Source organism: Furipterus horrens, unplaced genomic scaffold (genome assembly GCF_987537825.1).
Source record: "Furipterus horrens unplaced genomic scaffold, mFurHor1.1.pri manual_scaffold_2, whole genome shotgun sequence".
Taxonomy (NCBI): Eukaryota; Metazoa; Chordata; class Mammalia; order Chiroptera; family Furipteridae; genus Furipterus; species Furipterus horrens.
The window spans coordinates 80,864,065-80,877,444 of record NW_028327172.1 but is presented as its reverse complement, the minus strand read 5'-3'; positions in this window follow the sequence as shown (position 1 = coordinate 80,877,444).

Here is a 13,380-nt window from a genome sequence, read left to right as displayed (position 1 = left end):
TCCTCCCAGTTCTGGGGGCTGGAAGTTTGAGATCTGTCAGTGAGAGGCTTGAGAAATTGTTTGTAGTCTTTGCTAAATATGCAAGGTAAAATTTTATGGGTAACTATAAAAAACAGAAATAGAGGCTGGAAGTCTGAGGTCAGGGTACCAGAATGGCTGGATTCTTGGTGAGCCTCTCTTCCTGATTTGCAGATGGTTGGCTTCTCACTGCGTCTTCATGTGTCTGAAGGGAGATCATCTTTCCCACGTGTCTCTTCTAATAAGCACACTAATCCCATTCACGAGGGCTCTACCTTCACAATCTAATTACCTCCCAAAGGCCCCATCTCCAAATACCATCACATCGATGATTAGATCTTTAACACATGAATCCTGGAGGGACACAGCACTAACCTGGAATTTTATCTTCTTCAGGCAAGATAGCCTTCAACCATTCAGAAGTAGCATAATATTTAAGAGTGAAGACATTGGAACCGGAGTGTCTGTGTTGGAATCCCAGCTCTGCCTCTTATTAGCTGTGTGATCTTGGGCACATGAAGATTAAATGAGATCATATATGTCAAACACTTAGAATAGTGGCTGGCATATGTGTTAGCTATTATCATTCAAGTACATTCTTATGTTCCTTCAAATCTATGGTATATTTCTCTATATGAGTTCTGATTTATGTGTTTTCCTGTTTAATAAGTTAACACCTTTCAGTGGCAGAAGGGAGAACTCTGTGGGCAGAGGTGGGTGTAGATCAGATGCTTTGTGCGGGAAGGAAAGAGGAAGTGATTAATTCTAGAAAGACATTTCCCCATCTTATCCAGCATTTCCTTCCAATTTCTAGCTCTGTCTGGCTGGGTCTTTTGTTGAAGGCCTGTGCCAAGGAAGGCCTATATGCTCTGGCTTCTTCTTCCTCAGCCTCCTTCTGCATGTAAGTAATGGGTGGCAGGGTGGGAGCTGTCCTGGTGCTGCCTTGGAAGACATGCCATTGCTCTTCTCCCACCTTCTCTCCCTGCCTGCTCCCTCTAAGTTGCTCTGGCCAAGGCTGGGACCAGGAGAAAGGCCTCTCTGAGATGCACTGCACATGCCCAATTTGATGGACGAAGGTACCTATTGTCCCCTCAGCATCTTCAGCCATTCTTTCATCAGGGGGCATGTATGGTTGTTCCTCTGGCCTCCACCAAAGCAAGGATGAATCTCAGTCTATGCTGCCATGGCCCCTTAAGCTTTGGATGTCTCTGCTGTGAAAGCTTTCCTAGCTTTCTCTCCCACCACAAGCAAACCCCAGAATCTTCTTACACTCCTTCCTCTTCTTCTGCCCAGATTTAATTCCTAATGTGGAATCCCCAGCACTGTATCCTCCCCAACCCAAATTTAACACACGTTTCACAATCACTAGTGTAGTTGATTTTATTCACTACACAATCAAAAGAAACCTCTTGTGTTCACTTCTTCTACCTAATTTTGCCCTCTGCCTGCCATGAAAATTAAACTATTTCCATTCTTTATGGTTATCCATAAAATTTTATCTTGTATTTTTAACAAAGACTACAAAGACTATCTTAAACCTCTCACTGACAGACAAGTTCCTTAGAATATTAACTCTTACTACTGCTTTCCTAATCTATATGTGTACATTTTCTTCTATTTTAGCTAGTTTCTTTTTATTAAACTTACATAAATTAGATATCATAATTATCACCATTTTGTTAAGTAAACCTGTATTAAATTTACTTACATATTCATCATTTTCTTTGCTTACTCTTCCTCTAGGCTTTTCCCCTAGATTCACTTTTCCTTCTTCTAAAGAAGGAGAAGCAGTTTTCAACCTTTTTCATCTCATGGCACACATAAACTAATTACTAAAATTTTGTGGCACATCAAAAAATATATATATTTTTTGCTGATCTGACAAAAATAGGTACAATTTTGATTTGCTCACATTGAACAATTATTGTTGTGTTGTCTGTTGTGATTTTTTAAAATTTGATGTTCTAAGGGCAAAGAGGTCAGTGCCCCTGACTAAATAAGCAGGCATTGCATGTTTTAAAAATTCTTGCAGCACACCGGTTGAAAATAGCTGTTCTAATGTAAAACTTTAGAATATTCCTTTTATGAAGGTGGTATTGGTGGTAAGTTGTTTCAGTTCTATTCATCTGAAAATATCATTTATTTTACCCTCATATTTGAAACATAATATTACTGGGTTCACAATTATAACTTTGTAGTTATTCTACTATTGGCACTTTCAAGATATCACTTCATGATTGGCCTCCATGATCGCTATTGAGAAGTTTGCTACCAACCTCACATTTATTCTTTATGACCATCTTTCTTTTTTTTCTGAGTGTATTTTAATATACTTCATTTGTCTTTGAGATTTTTCACGTTGACCTCATTTTATCTAGAGGTAGATTTTAAAAATTGTATCCTGCTTGGTACAGGATGTGCTTCATGTGTCTGAGGATTTGTGTTGCCTAAGTTCTGGAAAAGTTTCATCCATCTGCTCTTTAAAGATTACCTTGTCAGCACTATCCCTATTCTCTCCTTCTGGGACTCTGTGTAGATGAATGTTAACACTTTACTTTTATCCTCTATATCCCTTAACTTCTTCTTTGTTTTTCTATATTCATGAGTCTCTGTTTTATATTTTGATATAGATTAGTACAGATTTCTTCAAATCTACATGCAGTTCACTTATTCTTTCTTCAACTGTAGTTAACTTGCTGCTTAACTCATATATTGAGTTTTTTAAATTATTAATAATTACATTTTTCCATATCACTTGATTTTTTAAAAATATGCTTGGTGATTTTTGAGTCTTTTGTTGAGTGTTTATTATTTATTAAGTTATTGGTAATTCTAATATCTGAAAGTTCTTGAAATTTAAATTTATTGTTTATTGTTCATTCTGACTCTCATTCTGAGTGGTATGTTTCCTTAAACATTTGGTGATATTGGATTGAAATTCATATCTGGTTAACCTTAATCTGTGAAAATCTAGGGTCCTAAATTGAGGTTACTTTTCTCCAAAAGATATATGTTTACATTTCTTGGGAGCCAGCTCCCTTCCAGGCTTCCCAAATTCATCCTGGAGTCCCAGGTTCAACTCTTCAAACCTGGCAACCGCTCAAAGACCAGTCTTCACATGTAAAGCTAACTTAAATACCTGTCTGCAGGGGCACCTGTCTTTTGGAGTGATCACCTTCTCATCATTCAATGTCTTAATTTCTGCTCAAATCTTTCCCCAACCTCCCACGTCAACCCTACCCACCCCCAGACACAGCTTTGGAGACTTCCCTTACTTCCTGCCAGCTCAACACTCAGTAAATGTGTTTCACGCAGGATCTGGCTTTGTCATGGTTGAGGTCTCCCCACCCCCAGGCCATCTAGTCTGCCTGAATCAGAATTGCATCCCTAAGTATTGTAACCAGATATAGAACTGTTTCTGATTTTTGCATAGCACAAAAGCTTTTATTTTTCATGATTTCCAACATTTTCCACCAGAGATTTAAGTTATAACAGAAGTAATCATAAGCACATATTTGTATTAATTTTATAAACACACTGTTAAACACATGGCCAAATGTGTTACATGCATTATTTTATTTAATTATCACAACGACCTCAGGAGAGAATAACCCAAGCTCCCCTGTAGGTCGTGGTAGTAGTGGGTGAGATCAAATAAGGACTTTGTGCCTTCTAAGCATTTTAATAACTCAAAAATAAAAATAGAAAAGCATCATAATTAAATTTTTTTTAGTATAAAGGGGACTTAGGGACATCCAAGAGGGATCATATAATTATCTAAAAGCTCACAAAACTAAGACTTATACTTCTTTACCTTGTATCTATCAATCAGTTCCTTAGTCTTTCAATGGATGAATATTCTATTTTTGGAGGGTCATCTTTAACGAGGTGTAATTTACATACAATCAAATGTTCAACTTTTAAGTATACATTTTGATGAGTAACAAATCTGACAAATTACTGTGGCACACCACCACAATCATAATATAAAATATTTCCATAAAATTAGTTATTTATAGCTATAATTAGTGCTGCCCTCTCTGTGGTGGCCTGGAAAATACCTAGAGGGATAAATATAAAAAGCAATGGTAATGCATCACTTTAGTTTATCTCACAGAACATAGAAGAGTTCTAAATGGCCTACGTTGGAACTGGGAAGGATTTCACTGGACAGATTTCAGAGCTGGCACTTACTCCCATCCCATCCCCTGGTTTTATAGGCTGAGAGAGAACAGCCTCCCACATGAGCCTTCAGCATGAGCACTAGCTGTCATTGCTCATGTGAAGGGAAAGCTCACACTCCTTTTTTCCTTGTTCAAGATAGAACACTCCCACAGTTGCCTCTCACCATATGAATCAATCCTCCAGAAATAATACTAATATTGAAGAGCCCATAACTTTTGAGATGGTATATAATTTTTATTTTGCATACTCCAAACAACAGGATCCTGCCATGCCAGGTACTCAAATTAAGAGGTTTATATTTGAATGAAATTTGCTAGTCTGCAACTTCCTGTAGCTAACACAGGAGCCTCACAGCTGCCCCCAAAGCCCTGACATGAAAATGAGTTAATTTGAACTAATAGGTCACAAGGTAGTAAAGTGATAAGAGGTTCCTTTGAGTACATTTATAGTCATTTTTATGACCCTATAATAATTCTAGGTGCCAACCTAGATGAAGGAACATATTGAAATGCACCAAGGAAGAGACCTCTGACTAGCAGAAGACTTTTCATACTGCTAAATAATACATTTTAAAAATTCTGATAATATAGTTTAGAAATTATATCTTTAAACTTAAAGATATTGCTATTAATGCTTAAATAGTGATAACCATAGCCACTTGTGAATATCTGGGATTTCTTTTCAAGAAATTTACAGTATTTTATATATTTAATTTCTTACTGGCATTATACCTGTGGTTGGAAGAGAGGTGGAATTGATGATATTATACTGAACATTCTAAAACCACATTTTAACAGCTGGATTTAGACCCACTACAGGTCATATGATTTTTCTCCAACTTTGAAATGAGTAGAAGGTTAATGCTAGGCTTAAGACAATTAGCCTTTATATAGGTACTCATGTTAGGTTGAAATACCTTCTTCCTGCAGAAGAAAGTGGGCAGAGAAACTAGATGCTTTAGTTATTGTGACTAGTGTGGGTAGAACCAGGGTCATTCTAATTGGTGTGAATTCTTATACAGTGACTAAACCATACTGAATATGTTATAATAAATATTACTGTTTTGTAAAGTCTGAAACAGGTTTTGATTTTTAGATCACTTATCTGAGTTAGATGGTAATTTAATCATAAATTAGAAAAATACTCTATAATGCATAAGAACTATAGTTATAAGGATCTATCAATTGCCAAATTTTTAATATAATCTTATTTCATTATAAAGTAGTTGCTATCATGTCAGTTTCACAAAGGAGGAAAGCATAGAGCAATAATGTGTCTCAAGTCATCCATGTAGTAAATTATAAAACTAGGATTTAAACCCAACTTCTCTGACTGCTCCCTCAACCTCTTAATGATCTGACAAGCAGGTTCTCTGCCCTAGCCTTTCCATCAAACCACAGATATTTACCGGGCACCTCTGATGAACAAGGCATGGTGCTGAATGTTGTAGATGCTAAGAAAACAAAAAACAAAAAAACAGCCAAACAGCTTAGATTAGGATCTACTCAGGGACACAGGCCATTTGTGGTAGATTATAGCCACAATTCCTTTGTAGCTCCTCCCATCAAGCCGTGGAGTCTATTCCTCTACCCCTTTGAATCTGGGTTGGTTGTGTAACTTGCTTTGACTAACAGAATGACAGAGGTGAGTTTTAGAGTCTAGCCTTCAAGAGGATTTGCAGCTTTTACCTTTCCTTGTGTTGAATGCTGTCTTGTAACTTCCTCTTAAGAAAGTCCTGGGTGATGAGTGACAGCATGGAAGTGAATGCAGGCACTCCTGCTAACTAGCACGGACTGCCAGACATGTGAAGGAGCTATTGGACTTTAGCTAAATGCAGGTGCATGAGTGAGCCTTGGGGAAACCTTGAGAGAAACTTCTATCCAACCCACAGAATTGTGAGAAGTCATAATCATTATTATCAATTACTAAAGCTTGAGTGAATTCTTAAGTAACTGATATAGACATATCCAGGAAAAAGTAGATCATCGTATAGAACAGCATGTACCTAGTTTCCAGGTGCATGATCCATGCTCTACATACTCCAAAAGTAAGAAAACGGAGAAATCAATTTGCTAAGGATTTGGGCACTGAAGGATGAGAGGATGCAGAAAAGAGAAAGAAAGCTCCCAGGTGCAAGGGATGGTGTGAACCAAGCACAGAAGTGGAAAATCATAACCACCTCTTTTTCTTTAAGTAATCATCAGCAGTTGGAGCAGAAGCTTTACTTAACTGATTAAATAAAAATATATTATGTGCCTACTAGGTATCAGAATTGTGGTAATTTCCAGAAATACAAAGAGGAGTAAGGCATGAATTCTGTTCTTAGGGAGCACACAGACACAGCATAGTGCTATGTAACATATATACAGTGCAATGAAAATAAGGGTTGATAGGATTAGCATTTCATTAATACTTCATGCCAGACTCTGTGTTAAGCACATTACGTATATTAGTGTGTTTCATCATTTTTAGTAACAATTAACATTTGTATGCTTTATGACCTTTGCACTGAGCTAGATGATTTACATGCATTCTCATTAAATTTTACCATTAATGAATGAAATAGGTTGTTGGTAAGTTATTATCTCTAGATGGTACATTGGAAAACTAATAAGCATTATAAAGGACTTGTCCAAGGTCACAAAGCTAGTAAGTGATGTAGGCTGGATTTCACTCTAGATCTATCATAACTATGATTTAGTGTAGGTAGGGTGTGAGGGGTTGGAGTGGAGGTAAGAATTAGGGGAGGGAGGGAGGTGGGTTGCTGTCTTGGGGGAAAGTGACTGAACACATCATACTGTAGATGATATTTGAGTCTAGTTTGAAGGATGAAAGTAAATGAGTAAGCAGATAAGGGGCATGATAGCTGGGGGACCAAAGCAAGGCTGGAATGTATGGATAGTATGTCACAGACATGGAACATGTGCAGGAAGGGTGCAGAGAAAGAAGCTAAAGAGAAGCTGGAGGAGAAGCCATGCTAAGGAACTTGGTCTTTGTCTGGCAGTAGGCAATGGCCCTTTAGAAGTTTTCAGTGGTGCAGACATGGTGAAAGTGGCATTCTAAGTAATTTAATCTGGTGCTGGAAATGATAGGTCAGAAATGGTTGGTGGGATGAGTGTTAAGAGATTTGTTAAGGCCTTCAAATGTGTAGAGGTAAAATGAAGACTAAAAGACATATTTAAATTCTATTTTGGGGAAGGGAATTTACTGTGAAAACATTAATTTATGCATTTTGTAATAGTGCATGTGAATATCTAACATTGATTTTGATCTTCATTAACTTGTTGGTGCAGCAGCTTAATTTCTTTATAATATAATAACAGCAAAATTCATGAAGTTCAGTGTAGTGAGCCCTGGGAAGTGGGCAGAGCTGGGTTGGGGGTATGTGGGTCAGGAGACTTCTACTTTTTACTTCATACTCTTTTGTTTTGTTTGAAATTTTACCATGCATTACTTTTGTAATTAAAACAACTAGCTAATAAAAGCTAAACAAATAACTTTTAGGTCTTATATATTCATTGTAAATCTAAAATTCTCTCTCTTCTTTTCCTTTTTATTGAATTTATTAGGGTCACACTGGTGAGCAAAATTCTACAGGTGTCAGGCGCACAGCCCTACAACACATCTCCCGCACACTGTATTGTGTGCTCACCACCCGTCAAGTCTCTGTCCATCACCATTTATTTCTCTATACCCTTCTCCAATTCTTAATAAAACTATGATTCTAAGTGTCTTAAATTTCTGGTAAATGAACTATTTTATTTATTTATTTATGGTAAATATGACTTTTTGTTTATTTTTTTTATTGTTGACACTACTACAGATGTCCCCATTCTCCCCCCTCATTCCCCCTTTTGCTTACCTCCACCCAGTCCCCACTCTCACTCTCCCCTCTGGCCATCACCACACTGCTGTCTGTGTCTATGGGTTATACGTACGTGTCTTTTGGCCAATCCCTTCACCTTCTTTCAACAATCCTCCCTCCCTTCTGAGAGCTGTCGGCCCATTCTCTGTCCATGCCCATGTTTCTATTTTGTTTGTCAGTTCATTTTTGGTATATGGACTATTTTACATCCTTCAGAAGGCTAACAGAGTTACAGAATTCCAGCTCTGACAGTTTCTTGAAATTTTACTGTTAAGACTCTCCTGCTTGGCACGAAATTATGCCCCAGCTGTCTCTGTGAGGAAGTGATTTCTGTTGCCTAAGTTACAAAGTGAAACACATTTTTTTTTTTTACCCCTACGTGTTCCTGTGCCTTTGGAATGCTTTTTGTATTTATGTAGCTAAGTTAGAACACAGGAACCATGGGATGCACTCTCATAAATGGTCTGGCATACTTGGGCCAGAACAGAATCTGCAGGAGTGCAGCCCTGCCAGACGAACTTGCCATGGCTCTTGTGCTGTAAACCTGATTATTTCTGCAAGCTGTGCAAAAGAATTCACCACCAGGAAATATTTTAAATTTCATGACATTTAAAAAATGGCAGGACCAATTGAACAGCTAAAAAAATAGATGTTTGCAAAAGGTTCACCTTTATTATTATTATTTTAAAAATTTTCTGCAGTTGTGAAGGAGCAGGTGGTTGGGTGGGGAACACAGAAAAAGCCCTGGAAATGTGATTCAGCTATCTAAACAGGGCAGGGCAGTGCACTAATTAAAATCAGACAATAGGCCATTTTGAAAGCCTTAGATAAAACATTCATTCAAACAAATACCAAGGATAGAATGTGTATGTTTGTATTCAAACATTGGCATTTCAAATTTACAAGGCATTGCCTACCCAGAAAGAATGATTTTTGGTTTTTTTTTTCAAAGATTCTTGCTAGGCTCATGAAGAGGGTTAATTAGCAATGTTAACAAACAATATGCAAAGCACTGTGCTATGAGAGGGAGCAGAAAAGTGTACCAGGGTACATGATGATTCTTTTATCAATAACCTTGCAAACCTGACAAATAAATGGATCTTTCTGATGGCAATTCAGGAAAAGGCAGGAAGGGCAAATGAGATTTACTTGTTAAAGAAAAAAACAGTTTTCATAAGACAACACAAAGAGAAAAGGTACTGCTGAAAAATAAGAAAAAGAGAAAACGGTATAAGAGAAATAATGCACTAGCAAATAATATACTGGCCGCCTGGTGACCATTTGCCTTGCCCAGGCAAACGTGAAAATCTTACTAAAGCTGGAACACACTATAGGATGGGTTCAATTTATGAGACTTGCAGAGATGAAAAATAATTTTTATAGTATATTTTAAGAAATCAGAGGAGAGCATGGATATTTCTTGTGATAGCAGTGGTACAGACTTCGTTGCACTCACAGGCCTTCAGAGCCTGGGATGCCTGCTACCCACAAATTCAGTATAACATATATGTGCTCTGTTCTTTGATTTGATAATGTGGTGATGGCTGCAATGGCTGTGATTTCTTCCTTGAATTTATGCGTGGCCAACTTCCTGAATATAAGGCATAGATAATCAGCTTTTTAATTTACATCAGTTTCTTTCCATTTTGCTTTTTTCTTCTTTTGATCTTTTTATTGTTGTTTAGCACCACCATTAGAATACCACAATGAATCAATCGTCCAAGTTTTAGCAAGGTTTGGAGGGTATATCTTGATTGAAATTAAATTTTATATTAATCAAGGCTTTCATATATCTTTTGTATGGATTACTAAAAATCAGCTTCATACTTCAGAACTGAGCTGATTTGTGGTCCCCACCTTCCTATCTTTTCTCATGCTTTCATAAGGGAGGAGCATAATGAAATTGCTCTGCCCTTTCCTTAGTGGCTATTGTATTTATTAAGAATATAAGTATGATTCTTTAGAGTGAAAGATTATGAGAGAATCCTGGATACCATGGAGGTTGGGAGAGCAGCTAAGAGGTGGGTCACCAGAGAGAGCAGGTAAAAGCTGGTAGCCCTATGCTTGACTGAACTCAGGGATCCCTTCCAGCCCACAAAAGGGAGCTGATATTGTTTCTGCCTCCTAAGTGGGAGAAGTGGCATTCTACATCTAGTCCCAGGTGTGAGCCATGGGATACCTACCTCTCGGGTCAGCTTGGCAATATTCAGAAAAAAAATCACACCTCATAAAAAGGCATAGCAGGAGAGTAAACTTCAGGCAAGAAGAAAAGGTCAACACCAAATGGGTTGGGTGAGACAGGCCCCAGAGATCTCTAGGAGAGCAGCAAAGAGGCCACAAGGTCTTCTTTCTTACAGAGAAGGTCGTGTGCCATGGAGAACCTAAGAGACCGGGGGTCCAGGAGTGATGGGGAATGACAGAGAGGAACGATATTCTGGAAGCAGGCTCTGGGATGGCACTACAGACAGGTTCTAGAAAGAAATTAAGGACTTCTTGTACCTAAATGTCCGAACATCATAGGGAAGGTGCTGGTTCCAATGTGATCTGAGCAGTCTACAGAGTCACTGCAGGGGTGGGCAGGGAGACGGACACAGGTGGAGAAGGAGCAAGAGTCATGGCTGGAGCCAGCTTCATGTGGGGAACGTGAAGGGTGAGGTGATCACTGACCAAAGGAGCCAGGCAAAGTGGTTATTACAAGGCTAGTCCTTCCTTGGGCCAGAAATGGCCATTGAAGAAGGCAGTACATTAGGCAAAATAAAGACCTTGGAGTCCAAAAAACCTGAGTCCAAATGTAAGCTTCACTGCTTTCTATGAGTTTTAGTTTCTGCATCTGAAAAATACACGAGTGCCACCCTCTTAAGATTGTAGTGCTTCTTGTTGATACATAATATATATTTAGAAGTGGATAAATGAAAATATTTGTAAAGCTTCTATTTAGGAGCCCAGCAGTAAATAATAGCTACTATTATTAAGAATCTTTATTTGCTCCAGAGAGAACTGAGGTGATAGCGGGGGACCCAGGCTTGGAAGTCACCTCAGCTGTGACACCCATGCCAATCTTTGACCAGATATTAAAGTTAGTGTACAACGTTTGCACTCCACATAATTGTTCCTGTGCTTTATGTGATTTTTCTGTTCTTTATTTTTCTGGCAAACTCAATCTGCAAAACTCTAGTTGAACTACAAGAATGGGGACTTATCTTTCTCAGAAGACTGAGGTGGTTCAGCTTGGCTTAGGAGGTTGGGGGCTGGGGTGCCAGTGGAATGAACATGTTCTCAGGTTGGAAAAAGCTATCAAGTCAGGACAGGGAGAAGGGGAAACATTAAAAACATTGTGAGTAGCGGTGCCCTTCATCTGCACTGTTCATAATATATAATTCTTTATAATTGAGGAAATGTAGGTTTAAAAAAGTAACATTACTTCTTAAGTCAGCAAGCTGACCAAAATGTTAAGATTTGTATTTCCTTCTTCCTGCCATTTCAAGTTGGAGTTTTCATAAAACTGTAGCCCTTGATTGGGAAGTATAATACTTGGGTTTTTTGTCCGAGACTGGTTAAGTCTTTGGATATTTATGACTGCAGAATGAGAGCAGTTGAGTTTATATTAATGAAATGCACCAATCTGGAGCTTCCACTCTAGCCATCTTGTCTTTCAGAATGGAGGATGGTGGCATTGCTGAGTCAAAATAAAAAATAAGGTTGCTGACTGTGGCTTCTGCTGTTTTATTGTTTCATTCATCACAGCGAATCAATTCCAACCTACAAAAGTCACCCAGTGGTCTTTCTAATAGCTTGATTTCTTTACATTTTGTTAGAATCTATAACAATGAAAACAGGAGTATCTAACTGCCAAGGCTTCTATTCAGAGCTGGTCATAGTCTTGTGATATCTACTTTTTCATACAGCATACTTTCACTGTATGTTATCAAGTGATACCATGTTCCAGGTACTACAAACACCATAAAAACTGCCATTTCTTGAGCACTTACAACATACTATGTACCAGCTGTACCAGGGGCTTTATATACTTACCTAATTTCATTTTCATAACAACTTTATGATGGTATCACCATCCCCATTTACATGGGAGGAAACTGAGGCCCAGACAAGTTAGATCACTTTCATCTATTAGAGCCAGACTGTCAGTCTGTCTGACTCCTAAATGCAAGCTCTTAACCGTTCTATCACACTGCCATTCCTCCAGTGCTCGAGACTCCAAAAGGAACAAATGGGAATAGAAAGGCATTAGCCAGTGGGGAAGAGATTTAAGAAAATAGTCATAATGCAATGTCATAAATATTTTAGGAGGCAAATATGCTGGAGTCTCTGGGAGTAGAGGGGAATGTCTGGAAGAACTTAGCAGGCAAGACTAGCACTGAATTTTGAAGGGTCATGTACCAGGTCAGGACCCTCAACCTTCTTTTTCACTGCACCCTGTAGACCAGATTGTCCCCTCCACTGCTTATACAGACCAAGTGCCACCTCTTCTCTAGACCTCTCTGTGTTCTGCTGGGATTTTGTCCCTATTCACAGCTCATTTGAGTTGTCTTGTTCCTTCAAAATTTATCACAAAGCTCGTCTTCCTTGAAGAAGTCTTTTCCCACTTGCCCTGTCAATGCTTTGCACACCCTCTTTGAAACCTCCATATGTTCACTGATGGCCACTATCACATGTTTGACACTTGGAGCAAAGCCATCATTTTATTTTTAGTCACTTATTTCATGTATAATAAATACCTTCTCCCACAGCTGGACTGTACATTTCTGCAGGTCATTTTCTTACATCACTTTGAATTCTAAAGTTCCTTGCATTCATTCAGTGTTTAATAGTAGTAACACTGATTGAGCATATACTGTGTGCCTAGCCCTTAATAAATATTAAATCTTACCCTTATAATATCTTGCAAGGCAGATATTATCTTCCTCTGACAGCAAGATTAAGTCATCACACAGTTGCCAAATGGAAGAACTGGGATTTGAATTCAGGTCACCTGGATTCAGAGCCCAAACTCTTCACCACGCCATGCTGTCCGTGTCATGTATGATGAACTCCAGGCAACCCAAGTGCTGTAGGTTCTCAGATGACAGAGTGATCTCAAACATCAGCTCAAAGGTGCTTCCACTTGGCTATGAGCTAGTTTTCAGAGACTCAGATCTGTTCTAAATCCTAACCAGTGAAATGGGAACATGTGAAACATGAATAATAATAATAAAGAAGATAAATAAATGGTATAAACTATTTAAAGTTTGACTACTAAAATTGAGTACTGAAACGGGAGAGATCTAACTCTCTACATTTAGAGAGAAGCTCAA